Raw genomic sequence first — 19,284 nt, forward strand, 5'->3', positions numbered from 1 at the left:
GGCTGCGGAGCTGTCAGCCCCACCGGGGCTTGCTAAGCCCTTGGTCCCTCGTGGAGCCAGAGGCTTGGGTTTCCATCAGCCCTTAATTCAAAATATCCACCGCCACAGACTCTCAGCGTGACCGCGGGTAAGTTCCTTCTCTCTCGGAGCCTCAGTTTCCCTCGCTGCAAAAAGGGGGAGACCTGGTGGTGAGGCTTGTGTGAGGTGCTGCATGGAGAGGTGTTTAGTGGCTAAGAGATTGCGAGAAACAGAGGCCGAGACTGGCATCATCACTGCCGTCCTCGGCGTCACGTGTCATCGCCAGGGACCAGCCCCCTTTCTCTGGAAGGCCAGGCAGCAAGCACTTTTGGCTTTTGCGGACCCTACAGCCTCTGTCATCACTCTGTTCTGCCCTTGTCTCTGCAAAGCAAGTGGATGTGGTTGTGTTTTCATAAAACTTTATTTACAAAAACAGGCGATGGGTTGGATGTGGCCCGAGGTTCGTAGCATGCCAACCCCTGATCCAGGACCTTGGCCTGATGGTCGGTTTCCTGTAGCAGAAAGCGAGCAGGACCCAGGCCAGGCCAGGCGTCGTAGGAGATGCAGGCATCCGTGTGTGGGTGTTGGAGGGCAGGGGCTCTACCACGGAGACCCCCATCCTGGGCCCTCAGGGGCGCACGGTCAGGGCAGAGTAAGTGTTTGAGGTTAAATGACTTGATCCTGATGTCCAGATACTTGTGCTCTTAGTTTTTAAAAACAAGTTCAGTTCTTGTTGTTGTTTTTAATGTTTTATTGATTTTTAGAGAGAGAGAAAAACATCAATGTGAGAGAGAAACATCAATCAGGTGCCTCCTGCACACGCCCTCCTGGGGATCGAGCCTGCAGCCCAGCACGTGCCCTGACCCAGAAAAGAACTGGCAACGTTTCGGCACACGGGACAACATCAAACCAGCTGACCACAGCTGCCTGAGCGAGATGCCTGTGCTCTTAATCAGCGCAGATGTTTGGCTAACATCTGGGGGCCACCGACACTGACACTAGGAAGGCACACAGGCCTGTCCCGAGTGCGCCATCTGCTTTCCTGAACAGGAGAGTCAGGGCCACGACTAGTGTCTATCGGGAGGAGCTGGGACTCCAGGCCCTTTTCCCACAGCCTCGTGCACTTCTCACCAGAGCTTGTCAGATTGGGTCTACTCCAGTGGAACAAGAGGGGAACAGGCTTGGAGAGGCGAGGCCATGCAGCTGGAAGGGGCAGGGATTCAAACCCGGAACTTTCCACTGTCAAAGGGTGTGCTTTTCCACCTTCTCCTGGTCCCGGTCCATGGCTGAACTTCCAACGCTCCCCTGTGCCCAGGCCCGGTGCCCCTTCCTGGGCCAGCGGGCAGCTGTCAGGGCTCAGCCTTTCTGCCTGCACCCCCCTTGCAGGTCCCCATCTTTATTCACACTAGCTCAGCTGGTCTAGCAGGTGAGTGACTCACCCACCTGTACACACAGCGCCACAGGGAGAGCTGGTGTGCGTCGCCTTCCTGCCTTGCCAGCTGCTGAGACAGCTGGGACCTTCCCTGCCAGTGGGGACCCCGCGGCTGGAATCGGACCACACAGAATCCAGGTCAGGTTTTGGGTTTTTAGACATCTCTGTTTCTCTCTGAGCTGGAGGAGGAGCCTTTGGCACTCACTGGGCATGGGGGTGGGTCTCTCCGTTGTTGACACCCTGGCCCAGGGACACCCTTCCCCTTCCCAGGCGGCGACGGGGCTGCCGCCTGGGGCTTCGGGGCGCCTTGTGCTGGGGTTTGTTGGAGGGAACTCTGCTGGGAGCCTCAGTAGATGTGACCCTGACCCTTGTGGCCACCTGTGGGGCAGGTCAAAGCAAAGTGGGGGTGAAGGATGCAGAGGGAGCCTCTCAGGGGTGTGTGTGGTGAGAGCTTCCCCCCACCCCCTTCTTAGGGTCACAGAGTTTGATGATTGCACTTGATATGGCCTCAAGAACACCTAGTTCAATGGCATCATTGTGCAGCTGGGAAAAGTGAGGCTTGGCATATGGGGGGTAACTCAAGGTCACACTGTGAATGGGTGACAGAGCGGGGCGGTGGGGGCGGGGAGCAAGAGGGGGCTGTGGCCTCCCCTCCCAGAGCTCCTGCCTCCTTCGTGCCTGCTCCTCTGTTCCTGCCCCCACCACCCTGGTAGCCCTCTTCCCATGTTGGGAAGGAGGAATGCAATGCCCACGATTCCACTGGCGCGACTTTATGGCCTCACACTCGGAAGCCTTTTAAAGGCACCAGGCAGTCCTGGCCCTGTGACTCTCCCACGTGGCTGTTCAGTGGAGGCTTGAGTGTCTGTGATGATGGCGAGCTCACGGCTGTTGGAGGCAGTGTTTCTTGTTTGTGCGGCCGATGTTTGGTGAATAGTATGCTTGCTGGATGCTTGCTTTGTGCCAGGCACTTTGCTAACAGAGCACTCATTTAATTCTCCCGGCACCCTGTGAGGTATTATTATGGTCACTAGAGGCCCAGTGCACAAAATTCGTGCACTGGAGGGGTGGGGGTCCCTCAGCCTGGCCTGCACCCTCTCCAATCCAGGACATCCCTCTCGCAATCCGGGACTGCTGGCTCCTAAACGCTTGCCTGCCTGCCTGCCTGATCACCCCTATTACCTCTGCCGGCCTGGTTGCCCCTAACCACCTCTGCCTGCCTGCCTGATTGCCCCTAACCACCTAGCCTCAGCCCGCACCCGGGACACAGGCTCCCCTCCTCTGGCTGGCCACAGGCACCTGGGACTGGGACGGGGGGCGGGGCAGCTTTGCCCGGCCCAGCTTTGTCAGGAAGGACGTCCAGAAGACATCTGGTCTAATTAGCATGTTACCCTTTTATTAGTATAGATTCTTGTTTCTAGCTGAGGAAACAGGCACAGAGAGGGTAAGCAACTTACTCAAGAATTCACAGCTCGAAAAGGAGAGCTGAGATTTGACACCAGACAAGTCTGGTTCTGGACTCTGACCACATCCTTAGCCCCCTCCTGTGACTGCTGCCAGGAGACAAGATTTACCAGGGCAGGGGTCCGGCTGGGCGTGGTGAGGCCGAGGTTGTAAAGGAGAACATTTATATATATATATATATATATATATATATATATATATATATATATATATATATATATATATTTTTTTTTTTTAAATATATTTTATTGATTTTTTACAGAGAGGAAGGGAGAGAGATAGAGAGTTAGAAACATCGATGAGAGAGAAACATCGATCAGCTGCCTCCTGCACATCCCCCACTGGGGAAGTGCCTGCAACCCAGGTACATGCCCTTGACCGGAATCGAACCTGGGACCTTTCAGTCCGCAGGCCGACGCTCTATCCGCTGAGCCAAACCGGCTTTGGCAACACTTATATTTCTATTTCTATTTTTATTTTTTTAAAAATATATTTTTGTTGATTTCAGGGAGGAAGGGAGAGGGAGAGAGAGATAGAAACATCAATGATGAGGGCGAATCATTGATTGTCTGTCTGCCTCCTGCATGCCCCACACTGGGGATCAAGCCCACCACCCGGGCATGTGCCCTGACTGGGATTTGAACCGTGATCTCCAGTTCATAGGGCGATGCTCAATCCCTGAGCCAGCCGGCCGGGTGTAAGGGAGACGTTTAGATGACTGTGTGTAACCTCTGGCCGGCCTCCCAGGGTGCTGGGGGCACAGATGTCACCTTTGAAGCGTTTCTCCTCTCACCTGCTCCAGCTCCGTGGCCGACCACGGCCTGCCTGACTTGCCCCCGGTGGCAGGTGCAGGACAAAGGGTCAATGACGTGCAGGGTGATCTGCGGTGAGGGACAGGAGGGGGCTTAACAGCAAGTAGCCCAGAAGGACAACCCCAGACACTGGCTTCAGGAGTTTCCAGGGACTCCAACCCGGCAAAGGAGGCAGGAGGTGTGGGTGGGCGCGGCCTAGGGAGCAGGAGGGGCTGGCCCTGAGCTCTTCTCCCATCATCACCTCCTGGAGCTGCCTCTGCGTCGCTACACCTCGCACCTGGCCTTGCCGGGCTGTGAAGGGGCCCTTGGCGGTAACAAGGGCAGTGCCTCAGCTCAAGGTGCTTCACTGTTTACAGAGCGTGTCTGTGGTCCTGATGGGCCTCACCCCGGCTGGGGAGCCGGCAGGGCAGGAGTTGTGATTCCATAGTAATGATCCTCGTAATTAAGGGAAGGAGGCTCAGAGAGGTGAGGTGACCTGCTTGAGGTCACACAGCTCAGAGATGGCAGGGAGTCAGGAGTCAGGCCCTCCCTCCCGGTTCCTAGGAGTGTGCCCCACACTCTGGGCCCTTTTTTTGGTGGCTTTTCCTCCGGGGGGTCCTGGCACCTCTGGGACGAAGTGTCTGAGGTGAGGGTGCCTTCCCAGCTTTCGGCCTCCCAATCAGCAGGGTCTCCTGAGGCACAGCTGGGGACCACCACCCATCTTCTGCCCCCAAGGGCTGAGGTCCTCTGAGAGTGTGCCCGCAGTCCTCCTGGCTGGGTCTCCTCAGAGAGTGAGACTTTGGGGTCTTCACAGGGGTGACCCCATTCCCATCCCTGCCCCCTAGAAGGTGGGAAGAGTCCCTGGTGTCTCCTTCGGGGGCCCGATTGTGTCCTGTCCTCTCCCTCTCCTGGTAATAATGACATGACAATGTCGCCTGGTAGCGCTGCTGCCATAACTCCATTGCTGTTTATTGGGCACTCGCTCCCTGAAGCTCCGAGCCAGGCATCCTGCGTGCCATCGCCCCTCTCGTCCTCCTGACAACCCCACTTCACAGGTGAGGAGGCTGAGGCTCAGAGAGGTGAGATCACGTGTCCAGGGTCACACAGCTGGTCAGTGGCACTGAAATAACCAGTCAGAAAGTTGAAAGCTGCCCAGCCGGCGTGACTCAGTGGTTGAGCAGTGATCTATGAGCCAGGAGGTCACGGTTCGATTCCTGGTCAGGGCACATGCCCGGGCTGTGGGCTCGGTCCCCAGTGTGGGGCATGCAGGAGGCAGCCGATCCATGATTCTCTTTCATCATTGATGTTTCTATCTCTCTCTCCCTCTCTCTTCCTCTCTGAAATCAATAAAAAATATATTAAAAAGAAAAAAAAAGAAAGTTGAAAGCTCACATCACCCAAAGTCACCATCCTAACCCAGATGCTGAGCTCATGGTGCAGCCAAGGCCAGGACCCAGCGTGGTGGGCTCTGGGTTTTAGGCCCTTCCCATTCAGTGCCTCGGGCTGGGCTGGGCTGGGCATCTGGTTGCTTCTAAGAGATGTGGATAGGCCACTCAGCCTGGGGACACGGGCTGTTCTCCCGAGGGCTGTGAATCACCGTCATGGCTGGAAGTTAGTATGAAGAGAGTTAACTCCCCAGGCAGCGTCTCCGGCCCCTCTGTGCCTGGGACGGCCTCGACAGTTAATCCCCACAGCCCTGGGGAGCTGGGAGCACAGGCTGGCTCTGGAGCAGGGGGCTGAGACCCAGAGAGGCGAGGTCCCAGGACCGGTAGGCGGGGAAGCAGGGACTTGAACCCGGTCTGTGTGTTCCCAGAAGTGAGTACCCTCCCACCGAGACCAGACAGGTCCCGGGGATGGGGGTCTCTCAGGGACCCAGGCTCGGAGCAGTGAGTGGGTCTGGGGACACCCACTCTTCGGATTCAAGGGCAGACTCATGGGAGCAAGTTCCCAGCAGCTCAGCAGGTCGGTGGAAGGCAGGGGGGGCACTGCCACCAAGTGAGCCCCTAGCTCCCCACTCAGGCCTCTTCCCACGTGGCCCTCCCCCACCCTTCCTTGTCTGGAGGACAGAGGCAGTCCTTGTTCTAAGGGGCCAGGAACTGGGGGTTCTCCTGGCCACAGGGGCCCAGCCCCTGCTCCTGCTCCAGTCAACCCACTCGGCGGACGCAGGGAGGCAACGGGTGACCCTTCTCCCTGGCTCTCCTGCTGAGCAGAGGCATAATGACATCTGATAACTGTTCATTGGATCTGATAGAAGGGGCTCTGGTGTCCTGGCTTGTCTGAGACAGGCTGGGGTGGAGGAGGAGACCCCGGGCTTCGAGCCAGGAGGCTGCCTCGATCTCATTCCATCCCTCACCCTGTGTGGCCCTGAGCAAATCCTTTGCCTTCCCCAGGCCTCAGTTTCCCCCTCTGTGAGAGGAGAAGGGGTGGCTTGGGTCATGGCTAAGGGCCTGTCCAGCTCTGAAAGTCTCTGAATTGCCCTCTGGGCTCGCCGCCACCTCCCCCGCCTTCCCGCTAAGCTGAGGAATGTGTGGGAGGCTGCGTTTGCTTCTGCTACATGGGAACTGGCGAAGGCTGGATTGGTCTCCATAAAAACTGCTCCGATTCTGCCTGGCCAATTTTGGGATAAACTCGGGATGCCCATGTTTGCCCAACTGCGGGGGAGAGCCGTCCTGGGGACTTTTCACCTCGCTGTCCGTGGAGAAAGCATGGCCTTTGGGGTCAGACTAGGGGTCAAACCCCAGCTCTGTCCCTTCTGACCATGTGAACTTGGGGGAATTAACTTGGTCTTGGTTATGTAACTGGAAAGGAAGATATTAATACCAAGCTCACTAAGGTGTGATGAAGGCTATGCATTAACCCTGCAGAGCACCTGGCCTGGCACATAGTAAGTGCTCAGAAAAAGGGCCGGTGCCATCCCAATCTCTCGCTTCTGGCAAATACTAGTAGGTAAGGCCTTTGGCTGTCAGGACGCCTCACCCACCGTCCAGGACCTCAATGCCATGTCCCTGCAGAGGAGCGGAGGTCTCCAGGTGGTAGGAATGATTCTGGGCTTTATAGTCTCTCCTCTTCCCCTTTAACACGGCGAAGCTGCCCCCATGTTGCAATGCCCGCTCTCCTGGGACCGCTGGGTTTCTTTGCCGCTGTGTCTTGCGGAAGCCCAGGGCTCTGCAGGGGTGAGTGGGGAGGAGGACAGCCTGCTTCACACTGATCTGACCTCAGATCTAGCTGGCGGGCTCAAGCTGATGATCAGAAATCACGAGGTATGGGACTTTGAGGATCAGCGTGAGATTTTTTATTTTTTTAGTTAAAAATTTGTTTTAATTTATTGATTGCGTTTAGAGAAAGGAAGGGAGAGGAGAAAGAGAGGGAGAAACATTGATTTGTTGTTCCACTTACTTATGCCTTTGCTGTTGATTCTTGCATGTGCCTTGATTGGGGATGGAACCTGTAACCTTGGCACACTGGGACGATGCTCTAACCCACTGAGCTATCTGGTCAGGGTCAAGCAGGAGATCTTTTAAATTAACTAGAGAACAAGCCACCTGAAGCTCAAGGCTCCTGGTGGCTGCTCCAGAATTCGCAGATGGTGCCCAGGGGATGGACTGGGCCTGGTCCCCAGGGCCTGGCACAGCTCTGTTCTTAGGCCCAGTCCTGGCAGCACAGGGCGGGGAATTTACTTGGGCATATTTTGTGGCTGCCCCCTAGTTCAGAGATGTGGTTGGGATGGAGCAGATGAAACTCACGGCAGAGGGGTGGCTTCTGGAAGGGGGAATGCTTGATGGGACTCCATGCTGCTTACTTTCAGCTGTCTCAAAGCCATCTCCCCCAGGGCGCTTCTTTTCCCCTCCCCTAGTAGTCAGCACACTCTCCTCTGCTTTCCCTGGAATCTTGGCCAGGGGATTTCCCAATTAGCAGAGAAACTGCTCCCAGCTTCCTCCTGCTTCACTGAGGGGGTGGGAGGTTGGGAGTACAGAAGGTATGTATTGTTTTCTAGTTCTTTTCCTCTTATTTTTCTATTGTATTTATCCATCCATCATCCATCCATCCATCCATTATCTATCCATCATTATCCATTATCCATCCATCATCCATCCATCCATCCATCCATCCATCCATCCATCATTATCCATTATCCATCCATCATCCATCCATTCATCCATCATCCATCCATCCATCATTATCCATTATCCATCCATCATCCATCCATCATCCATCCATTATCCATCCATCCATCCATCATTATCCATTATCCATCCATCATCCATCCATCCATCCATCCATCCATCCATCCATCATTATCCATTATCCATCCATCATCCATCCATCATCCATCCATCATCCATCCATCATTATCCATTATCCATCCATCATCCATCCATCCATCCATCCATCCATCCATCATTATCCATTATCCATCCATCATCCATCCATTCATCCATCATCCATCCATCCATCATTATCCATTATCCATCCATCATCCATCCATCATCCATCCATCCATCCATCATTATCCATTATCCATCCATCATCCATCCATCCATCCATCCATCCATCCATCCATCCATCATTATCCATTATCCATCCACCATCCATCCATTCATCCATCATCCATCCATCCATCCATTATCCATCCATCCACCCATGCATCCATCCATCCTTCCATCCATTCATTTGTGTGTCCATCCATCTGTCCAACCATCCATTCATCCAAAGGCTATAAGCTGCCTTTGTGGGGGCTGGTGTAGGCCACCTGGAAAGCTCCCAGAATCTGAGGGGAGTCAGGATACCAAGGGAGGCAGAGGTGGGGAACAGCCCCTGTGCTGGGGGAATGGAGTGTCTGCTGAACCCCACAGTGTGAAGGCTTGGGGAGACACAGTGAGGAATGTGTTGTTTACTTGCTGTGTGGCCTTAGGTAGGCTACTTACCTCTCTCTGCAAAAGGGGATCTTGAAAGCAGCCATTCTGTAGATTCTTGCAAGAAGACATGCATTCATGCATGACAAGCACGGGCCAGCGTGCTGTAAAGGCTCAGTGAAGGGGGGCTGTCATCAACGGCGGCTCAGTGAAGGGGGGCTGTCATCAACGGTGGCTCAGTGAAGGGGGGCTGTCATCAACGGTGGCTCAGTGAAGGGGGGCTGTCATCAACGGTGGCTCAGTGAAGGGGGGCTGTCATCAACGGCGGCCTTCAGAGGAGGAAGGGGTGAACCGGCTTTGGGAGTGTGAATGTGAGATGCGGTGAAGGACTGTGATTTCACCCGAGGGAAGGGGCTGGGGTCCTTTACACCCGTGCCTGATGCGCTCTCCCTTCAGAAGGGGCCCTCCCCACTCTCCCTCTGCTGGCACCTTGGGTAGGTCAACAGGACCATCTGGCGAAGGCGCTGAGGTCTCAGAAGATGCTTAGTTCCAGGAGAAAACCCAAGAAAATCACTGGGCTTTACCTCCTGAATTCCGCAGCAGGACTGAGTGTTCATAACCCGAGGCCACGTGGTATGGGGGAAGGAGCTGGGACTCGGGGTTTCAACCCCGCCTCCTCCACTCTCCTGCTGTGTGACCCTGGGCCAGCACCTAACCTCTCTGGGTCTGCTTCTTTATTCATAAACCAGGACAAAGGCCGCTTCCTTGCGGGGTGGCCTGTAGGCCGAGCACACTGTGGAACTCTGTAATCTGGAGTGATTTTGCAGGCTCCATGGAGGGTGAGGGAGTGGATGTTAATGAACGCTGGGGCTGGTCCAGAAACCCAGTCTATAAAGCTCCTGCCTGCAGCTTCTGGTGCATTGCTAATGGGAGTTTATGTGAAGGACAGGCGGGATAAGGGCCCATTGTTCCGAGTGGGGGACGGGCTTTATGGCTCTTAGAAAGCGTCTTTCATCTGAGAGATCAGGGAGCTTATGGAACCTTCCAACCCTGGGCGGTGAAACGGGAGGGGATGCTGAAGGTTTCTGGGGCTGGTGCCAGGCTGCAGGCATAGGCCAGGCCCTCCTGCTACAGCCACCGCAGTCCCAGGCTGGCAGCTCAGCACCTCCCATCCCCAGACCCGGGGCCTTCCCTCCTTGAGGCCTTCTGTTCAACCCCAGTCCCCAGCCTGGTCTGCTTGGCAAGGCTGGAGGCTTAGCCTGGCCCCCCAGGAGCCTTCCCCGCTCCCCACCGTCAGCAGCCAGTGCCACACTCTCTTCATCCTGATGGCAGCTTCCAGAACAAGTCTGCTGTCAGCTGACCAGCAGCTCTCATGCCCGGAGCTTCTCCTAGCAGCCCGAGCCTGGATACGGGCAGTAACCTGATGCCAGGAAGTGAAGACCTTGCCTCCTTGTCCTTTCTGGCTCCTTGGCCAGGCCCCAAGCAGAGAAACCCAGCCTCCCTCGGTTCACAGAGAGCTGCAAGCCTCTCTGCCTGCGTGTCCCATGGAGGCTGCAGACCCCCAAAGAGGAGGCCGCAGACCCCGAGGAGGAGGCTGGGTTCCTCCTGTGGATTGGGCTGGCGTACGGGGCTTGTGGGGTCTGTGTTTGCAGCTGCCTTTGGGGCCCCAGGCTGTGAAACCTCCCCTTTACAAACCCTTCGTATTTTCCATTTGGGGAGATACAGGAAGGCTGGAGCAGGATGTTCGGGGTTGCCTTAATTGGTCCCAGAATCCCTCCTCACCCTGCACAGAGCAGTAGCCACGGGCAGCGGGCACTACCTGAATATTAATGACCCGCTCCTCTCCTCACAGGAATAAAATCCACGCAGGTGAGTACAGGTAAAGGGTGGGGGCTCTCATAAGGACACAACAGGACACGCGGATGGACACTCAAGGCTAGGACAGGATGTCTTTGTGCCTCAGCTTCCTCCCGTAAAACCTGATAGCAGTACCTACTTTATGGGGGTTCTGTGAGGATTCAATGAGTCAATGGATGCACAGAGGTTAAACAGCACGTGTGGAGAGAGTGCATTCGAAGCGTTTGCCATCACTGCTGCGAATGCCTCCCAGGGCTGCGCGGTCTCCGCCTCCCTGTCTTTTTCTCCCACCTTACTCCGTACGCCTGCTTGCTTTCGTTCTTTTGTCTTTCCTCTGGCATTTCTGATCCCCCAGAACCTCAGCTTGAACTTGGCTGTGGTTCGTGGCAGCCTGGATGCTGGCCCCAGTCCTGTGTGAGGGTTCAGGCTCAGCGTCCATGGGCATTTGACCCACCCAGCCTCTCAGCTCTGCAATTCCAAGTTCCTGGAAGAAGCAAGCTGATTGGCTGTCAGGTGTTCACCCTGTTGTCCAATCAGCCGTGCTGGGGAGGAGTGGGCCACCGTGGCACGTGGGGTTGTACACATCCTGGCCGGAGGCTCCATCAGAAGAACCCTGCGTTGTGGTTTGGTGCTTTTCCCGTCAACCCACAGGGGCGGTCCCGCGTTTCTAAACGTCTGGGACAAGCTTTCGGAACGCTGCCTGGTGCTGGCACTTGGGGCCTGTTTGGCTCACAAATTACTAGCCCACTTAAAATTGGAAATAGTTATCAATATTAACAATCAGAAGGCCGGCTGGTGTGGCTCAGTGGTTGAGCGTCGGCCTATGAACCAGGAGGTCACGGTTGGATTCCCGGTCAGGGCACATGCCTGGGTTGCAGGCTCATTCCCCAGTAGGGGGCGTGCAGGAGGCAGCCGATGGATTATATTTCTCATCATTGATGTTTCTATTTCTCTCTCCCTTCCCCTCTCTGAAGTCAATAAGAAGACAGTTTTTAAAAAGGCAAGACTTAAACAAAAGGGGGGATTTCACTTAGAAATCTGGGTTTCTGGTTTGGGGGAAAGGGAAAGCTCTGGAGACATGGGGCATAGTGATGCTTTTATTAGGACTGGGTGGTGACTGCCCCCTTTCCAGGGGCATGAACTTTCCAGGCCTCCGGGGGGTCCCCTCTCCCTGTGGTGTCCCCAATCCTGAAATCTGTGTCAGTTGTCACACACATTCATCCTGCTTCCCACATGTTTACCCGCTACCTGGTCCCTTTGGCACTGGGGTGTGCCACCTTATTCATACCCTTCCACTTGTCCTGGGGATGGTAATAGCATGAAGAAAAAGAAAAATTATACAGCTCTTCAAAATTTTGAAATATGTATATGAACCCAGTTCTGTTCCAAATACTATCAAATATTATCTCATTTAATTCTCTAAACAACCGTATGAAGCAGGTATTACTTTCACCCACTGCTACTATACAGATGATAAACTGAGGCTCAGAGCATCAAACAACTTGTTCTAGATCACCACAGGCAGCTGGCTTTAGAAATAGCTTCAAACTTACAGAACAGTTGCCAGTAGGGCTTTTTCCTTCTGAGGCAACCACTGATGATGTTTCTTACCTCTGGACACTTTAGTGTGCATTTCCCACACACAAGGACAAGGTCCTACACCACCATGATGCAGCCATCAATACCAGGAAACTAGTGTCCCAATAAGGCCCTTTGTAGGAAAGGGTGGAGCTTCAGAACCGCCTGTGGCATTTAGCTGTTGCGTCTCTTCAGTTTCCTTCAACCTGGAGAAGTTCCTCAGTCTTTCCTTGGCTTCTGTGACCTTGGCCTTTCAGAAGACAATTAGAGGAATGTCCCTCAGGTTGGGTGTGTTTGACGTTTGCTCACAACTATGTGAGTTGTGCGTCTTGGGCGGGAGTAGCATGAAGTGAGGCTGTTGTGTTTCTCAGCCCATCACATCACGGGATTCGTGATGTCAAATATCCCACAACTGGTCCAACCTGGTTTGATCGCTTGGGTGAGGAGGTGTCTCCTGTAGAGTTGCTCTTTTCCCCTTATAATTAGAAAGCATTTTGTGGGGAAGTACTTTGAGGCTATGCAAATAGCCATTCCTAACTTTCCATTCATTCATTTATCTATTTCCATTCGTATGGACTCTTGGTTTGCTATTGTATTCAATGGAATATAAATCCGTACAATTACTATTTATTTGGATGCAAGTTCCCCGCAGTTTGGCTATTCAGAGCCTCTTTGAGCTGGTCTCTGTGTCCTTTTGCTATGTTCCCATCACTTCTTGAGCAATTTATTATTGTTTTAAATAGATTTTTATTGTTTTCAGAGAGGAAGAAAGAGGGAGGGAGAGAGAGGAACATCAATGATGAGAGAGAATCATTGATTGGCTGCCTCCTACACAACCCAGACTGGGGATCAAGCCTGCAACCCAGGCATATGCCCTGACTGGGAATCAAACCGTGACTTTCTGGTTCATAAGTTGATGCTCAACCACTGAGCTATGCTGGCTGGGCTTGAGCAATTTATTAATTTCTGGCACAATATGTTTCAGACTCAACCTATTTCCCCCCCAGAATCAGCCATTTCTCCAAGGTGTTCTGGTTCCTGTGAGTAGAGAATGATATTTTGAAACAATGATCTAGTTGCTAGGTGTGCTCATTGCTATTGGGATATTCCTGCTCCCAGGTCCTCTTGGTGGACAGAGCTATGAACTCATACCAGTACTTTCAACACCACAGGGTTCATTCTATCCTCTTCTTTTCCATATTAATAATTCCCTTCCTAACAGTGAGAATCCTGAGAGTTTGAACTCTTGACCATGACTGTACTAGATTGCCTCTCATAAATAGTAGTTATGACTATTTATGATAATATAGTATCAAATAGCATATTTATTTAATTTTGTCAGTGAGAAGTTGAAAAAAATCTCTGTTCGATGATACTGGATTGATCCTTCAAAATCTGTGAGTTCGAAGAGAGCAACAGGAGTATTGTTAACTACTTTACAGAGAGATGATTCTCTCATCATTGAGGTTTCTATCTCTCTCTCCCTCTCCTTTCCTCTCTGGGGAAAAAAAATGAAATGAAAGAGGTTGAGGGCTGTTCTCAGGGTCCTACAGGGAGCTCATGAGCAATCAGGCCCGGAGCCCTGTCCTGTGTCCATGTCCAGCCCACCGGACATGCGCTGTCCACCCGTCCCAGGGTTGTCTTGGGAAAACGTTGAGATTACATCCCCAAGAGAATGAATTGCTCAGACCGGCCTCTCCCCGACACCAAGGCCCATAAAATAGTAGCTCAGAAAAGTCAAGTTTCTCTCCCACCTGAGCCCCTGCAACCACCTCCAACTGTGACCTGTGCCTGGACCGTGGCTTGCTCCCTGCAGATGCAGGTCTTGGGTTGTAAGGAATCTGAGAGGCTTAGAAGGTTGCTCAGTGGCATCCCAGCCCCTTCCAAGTGCCCATCCTACTTACAGGGCCAGGAGGGTAGGCGAAGAGGGCTTCATCTTGGTTAGACAGAATGTATAATCAAGATGTGATCCAGCCCCTCTCAGATGAGAGCCTGCTCATGATGGCTTTGATGATACAGTAAGTGTGGAGGACTGACCGTTTCCTGCCCGCTTTCCGTTTGTACTGCCCGTGTGAGGGTGGCATCTGGGCCTAGGAAGTCCACTGCTCCATCCATCCACGTCCTTTTTGACTTCTTTGGACCCAGGCCAGTGGAAGGGGGCCGGGCTGGGAGGCAAGGCAGCAGCCCTGGGTTTCCATCTTTTTCTTTACTTTTTTTTTTTAAAATTTTTGGAAGGGAGAGAGAGATAGAAACATCAATGAGAGAGAACCATTGATCGGCTGCCTCCTGCATGCCCCACACTGGCGATGGAGCCCTGACCGGGAATCAACCCATGACCTCCTGGTTCATAGGTGGACGCTCAACCACTGAGCCACGCCGGCCGGGCCTGGGTTTCCATCTTGACTTTGCCACCAGCTCGCTAGGCAACCGTGGGCAAGTCACCTAGCCTCTCTGGCCAGTGGAAGCACCACCTGCACTGCCCCCCTCTTTCTCAGGTCGGCGGAGATAAGGGAGAGCAGAGCCCCAGTCCCACTCGGCGGTGCCATTCATGATGATGCTTGCACAGTAAATCCTGTCCTCACCAGAACCCTCAGGGAGTGGGAAATTCTGGTTCATGGAATGTTCCGGGACATGGAAATGTTCCCAGAAATTCTTTTTGTTCCTTTTGTGGCGATTGAAACCCATTAATTCATCTATTTAGCAAATATTTGTCTCCTGCCTATGCTCGACCAGGCTCTGTCCCAGGTGTTGGGGATTCCAGTGAGAATGACAGCCGAGTCCCAGCTCCCAGGATGCACAGACTGGGAGGAGACATGGGGCAAATACACCGCACAACACGGTAGGATGGGTACACTGATGCGGGGAGCACGGGACACGTGGGAGCCCCAGAGTCGACTCTGGGGCACTAGAAAAGAGATTCTTGAGAAGGTATCGTTTACATTGAGAGCAGCAAAAAGCAGGTGGCCACAGTGTCTGGGGGATGGCAGCAGAGGGAACAGTATGGGCAAAGGCCCAGCCAAACACCTTGCACATTCATTTGTGCTGTGGAGCATAAAATGTGAAGCTGGGGAGGCGAGCGAGAAGGGGTGTGTGTGTGTCAGGAGAGGGCAATGGTGAAGAGATCAAGAATGTAGGAGAGCGTGGTCAGTGTAGCTTAGTGGTTGAGCATCCACCTATGAACCAGGAGGTCATGGTTTGATTCCTGGTCAGGGCACATGCCAGGGTTGCAGGCTCGATCTCCAGTGTGGGGCGTGCAGGAGGCAGCTGATAGATGATTCTCTCTCATCATTGATGTCTCTATCTCTCTCTCCCTCTTCTTTCCTCTGGGGGGCGGGGGGAAGATTTAAAAAGAAAAGAAAAGAATGTTGGAGAATTTGGCCTGGCCTGAGGCCTGGGGCCAGCCTGGTAGGTTAGGGCTGCAGGCTTATTTATTCTCAAGTATGTGTTTCTTTCTCCTAAAAGTACAATGTAGAGTGGAAAGTGCAGTAAAAACACTAATTCACAGAGGAGAGGCCTCCAAGTCAGATGGGTTATACAGGGCTGGGAGGGACAGAGGCAAGCAGAGGGCATAGCTCTGGCAAGGAGCCAGGTTCCCTGGGGCCTGCAGAGGGTGACCACGTGGGAACGGGGGCCTGGCATCACCAGATCTTCAGATTTGTTAAGAGAAGCCAGCAATCTGGCTTTCTATGGGAAATCTCCTAACTGTTAAATGTTGGTAACTAATTAACAACAACACCACCACCACCACTATGGGTGAGGCAAAATGCTTCTGCAGCTCCATTGGTCTATGAGCTGGCGGGTTGCAACCCTGGATCCCGAGGGTTCTACTGCTAAGGGTTTGAGGGTGTCCACTGAAATCTATTTTGATTCTCTCATGATCCCAACCTGGGCTGGGCTCTGGGGGCCTGGGGGATGGCCCCTGTCCTCAAGCCTGGATCATAGCTGCCCTCAAACTGGAGAGATTTCAAATCAGGGAGCGAAGGCCATGTCGGGGGTGCCTCCTGGGCATGCTAGGGCTTCTGATGTTCCTGGGAGGGAGGGTGAGCCTCCTGCAACCAAAGAGGGGCGGCATTCAGCCTGGAGGGCTCAGGAGGGCTCAGGCCCAGGAGGAAAACTAGAAGGCCCGGGAGGGGGGTAGGAGCAGGTCTGCAAGGCTGCGAATGCAGGTTCAGAATATCTAAATTCTGGTGCAAGGTTCAATGAGCCCCGGTCACCCAATGGACATCTAGAGATGCCCTTGCTGCTTTGCTAGCATTCCAGAAACTTCCCTCTCTGCGGTCATAGCCACCGTTCATTCACCCCTGGAATGGAAGCTCCAGCAGGGCAAGGACCAAGCCTGGTTTGTTCACTGGTGTCTCCTGCGCCTAGAATGATGTCCGGAACGTAGTGAGTGCTCAACTAATACTTACTGGCCAATTACTATAAGCCCAGGGTTGCTGTAGGCCTGGGGCTTCCCACAGCGCCAATGAACAAGTCTTATGACAGGCTCGATGGGGCTTATGTTCTAGTGTGGCGCTGGACAATGAACAAACCAACCCATGAATAAGGTGGCTTCAGAGAGGGTGGCCCGAGGGTGGCTTGTCTCAGCACACTGCAGTGGCCTGTTTCTGTGTGTCTCCTCCTGGCCTCTGAGAACCGAGGGGGCAGGGCTGGGGTCTGCCTGGTTCCTTGTTTCATGCCTAGCCCCCAAGGCTGGTGCCTGACACATAGGGAGTAGTTTAAAAAATAATGTTTTTGCTGGCTGCATGAATGGACGAACACAGGCTGACAAAGATTCCAGCCCGCATACACCTGTGCCCTCTGGAGTCTATAGAATCCTTATTATCAACCCAGGAGTAATTGCTGATAAGCCTGAGTGTGAATTGCACTGTAAATTGAGAGGTAGCAGGGCAGTGTTTAATAACTCCGGGGATCATCTTAATTAATGGCCTGATAAGTCTAATTAATTGCATCATATCCGCAGGCCCTCTTTGGAATTCTGGGAGGGAGTAGCTAGCGATTTTGGCAGCTTTAGAGGCTGGAAGGAGGGAGGTGCTAGGATCTGCCTTCCACCACTTCCTTGCCGGGTGAGTTTGGGCAAGTTACAGCTGAGCCTCAGTTTCCTCATCAGGAAGATGGGGCCACATGCAGGGCTGTTGCCAGTTCGGTGAGACGTTCTCACTCAGCTTAGCAAACCCCTCATGCCTGCAGCCCCTGGGGTCAGGGCACTGAGGTGGAAGGCCACGGAGGGCTGGAGGGCTCTCGGCCAGCAGGCAGGGCGTCACAGGCCTGGGTTTTGCCCCCGGGGGCCAGCCCAGGCATCTCACCCTGCCGGGAGACACCTGGCAAACTCCTGAAAGTGCGGAAGGAGAAGCCGCAGCCCCGGGTGCGTGTGCGGGACTTGGGGGAATGGATGGTGTCTGGGGGCTTCTGGCGGGAGAAGCAGGGGAGTGGGAGGGGACACCGGGAGTGGAGGAGTGAGGGGTCCCCGTGGCCTCAGTTTCCCCGTGGTGCGCTGGGTCAGGTTGATCGGAGCAGGGCCAGCGGGAGGGCAGAAGCCGTCCCGCCACAGGGGGCTGGGGGCCCCCCTCTTCCCCGGCCCGTCCTCCGGGGGCGCCCGCGCAGGCAGGGGCGCGGCGGCGGCGGCCACCAGGGGTTAAGCGGTGACTTCAGCGGCTGCGGCCGGGCGGCGGGGCGGCGCCGAGCGCGGTGGCCGGGCCAGGCCGCTCCGAGGCGGCGCGCTCCCGGCGGGGCCATCGGCTCGGTGGCGGCGGCGGCCGGGCGGGGCGCGGGGCTGGGCCGGCCCGGCCATGGGCGCCCGCGGCGGCCGGAGGGCAGAGGCGCGGAGCCGGCCGCCGGCGCCTTTGTGAGCGGCGCGGACAACAAAGGCGCGGCCGCGGCCGGAGCGGGTGAGTGCGGCCCGCGGGCGGGGGCTGGGCGGGGGCCGCGGGCGCCGCCGGCCCGGGAGGGGCTCCGCGAGTGGGGGGTGTGGTCCCGGGTGACCCCAGGGCCGGGGCGCCCCCGTGCCAGGGTCGCGGAGAGCCCAGGGCCCCGTTGCCCTGCGTCCCGGCCCCTTGCGCGTCTTTGCTGCTGCGGGATCTTTGTGTGTCTCTGACTCTCCCAGCGCGAGTCTGGTGTCTTCCCTGGGGTCCCGGTGTGTCTGTGAGTGGGTGTATCTCGGTGCCTCTGGGTGTGAGGTCCACGCCGGCATCTTCCCCGTGGCCCTGGCGTGTGTGTGTGTGTGTGTGTGTGTGTGTCTCCGGGAGCCGGCGATCTCTGTCCGTGTCCCGGGAGCCTGTGTGTGGATGGGTCTCTGGGTGTGCGTTCCGGAGCCTGGGTCTGCTCTGTGTGGGGGTCACTACTTGGGTGGGTTGAGTGTGAGTGTGAATGTGTACCTTTCGAGTGTGAGTGTGCACCCCACTCCCCACGGGAGTCTGTGTCCCATCCTCTGCATGACTTCTGACCGGCTTCTGAGCATCAGTGTGTGTGTGTGTGTGTGTGTGTGTGTGTGTGTGTGTGTGACTCTGTGCCTCACTTTCCGTCCATGGACGGACCCTTCAGGTTCTGCTGTCACAGGCTTCACCTCCCCCTGCTGACCTTGGGGGTCCCTGGGACTGCATGAAGCCAGGGAATGCTCCTGGCGCCTCTGTGCTGGGCTAGCCTCTCTCAGCCTGGACGCTGGCCCAGGATGGAGCAGGGGCGGCTGCATGGAGGAGGGGGTGGGAGGAGAGGTGCCCTGGTCAGCGGGAAGGCCATGGCCATAGAACCGGGTGAGGCCTGGACACTCCTGAGGCAGGGCAGGGTGTTGGGGTGGGCCCTGCTGAGGATGAAGGTCAGCCAGTGCCCTGGCCCCCAGGGGTGTCTCTGAGAGGGGAGCCCAGGCCTGTTGTAGGAGAATGTGGGAGACATCCTCCTCCCTGTCCCAGGGTGGGGGACCCAGGCAGGGGTCAGGAACCTCTTTTAGCCTGGAGAGCACAGGACCCTGGCTCCCGCCACAGCAGGGAGGTGGTGGTGGGTAGGTGGCACTTCCCCCCACTTTAGAGCAGAGACCTTGCCTCAAAGTCCTTGGCCTTCCTGAGGGATTCATCCAGGGGAAGCCCCGCCCTGCCCGCCCGCCGAAGCACCATCTGCTCCTCCTCGGATGCTGGGGAGAGGGGACAGGTTGTGCACATTCATTAAAGTGCTCAGCCCTTCCCTGCAGCCCTGCCCGCATGGCCATCAGCTGCAGCATCCATCTGTCTATCCATCCAGCACTGTACCCTGCGGTGTCCAGTCCTCCGACACACAGACTAGAAAGGAGGGCCCCGTCTGGAAC

The 19,284-nt window shown here is 55.1% G+C and overlaps 1 protein-coding gene across 12 annotated transcripts in view; it reads left to right on the plus strand.

The window, feature by feature from the left end:
• The first annotated feature begins 1,058 nt into the window (after window positions 1–1,058).
• The window catches only part of ARHGEF10L (Rho guanine nucleotide exchange factor 10 like), a 148,339-nt gene continuing 130,113 nt past the window's right edge, over window positions 1,059–19,284 (plus strand). For 2 of the 12 annotated variants that reach the window (XM_036353074.1, XM_036353083.1), the window contains exon 1: window positions 1,059–1,588. The gene's annotated coding sequence lies outside the window, so the exon portion shown is untranslated. Of the gene's footprint in view, window positions 1,589–17,093; window positions 17,356–17,741; window positions 17,879–19,284 lie in introns of those variants that run through there. The other 10 variants (XM_036353080.1, XM_036353081.1, XM_036353082.1 and 7 more) reach the window with 7 other exon arrangements.

Source organism: Myotis myotis, unplaced genomic scaffold, assembly GCF_014108235.1.
Source record: "Myotis myotis isolate mMyoMyo1 unplaced genomic scaffold, mMyoMyo1.p scaffold_m19_p_2, whole genome shotgun sequence".
Classification (NCBI taxonomy): domain Eukaryota; kingdom Metazoa; phylum Chordata; class Mammalia; order Chiroptera; family Vespertilionidae; genus Myotis; species Myotis myotis.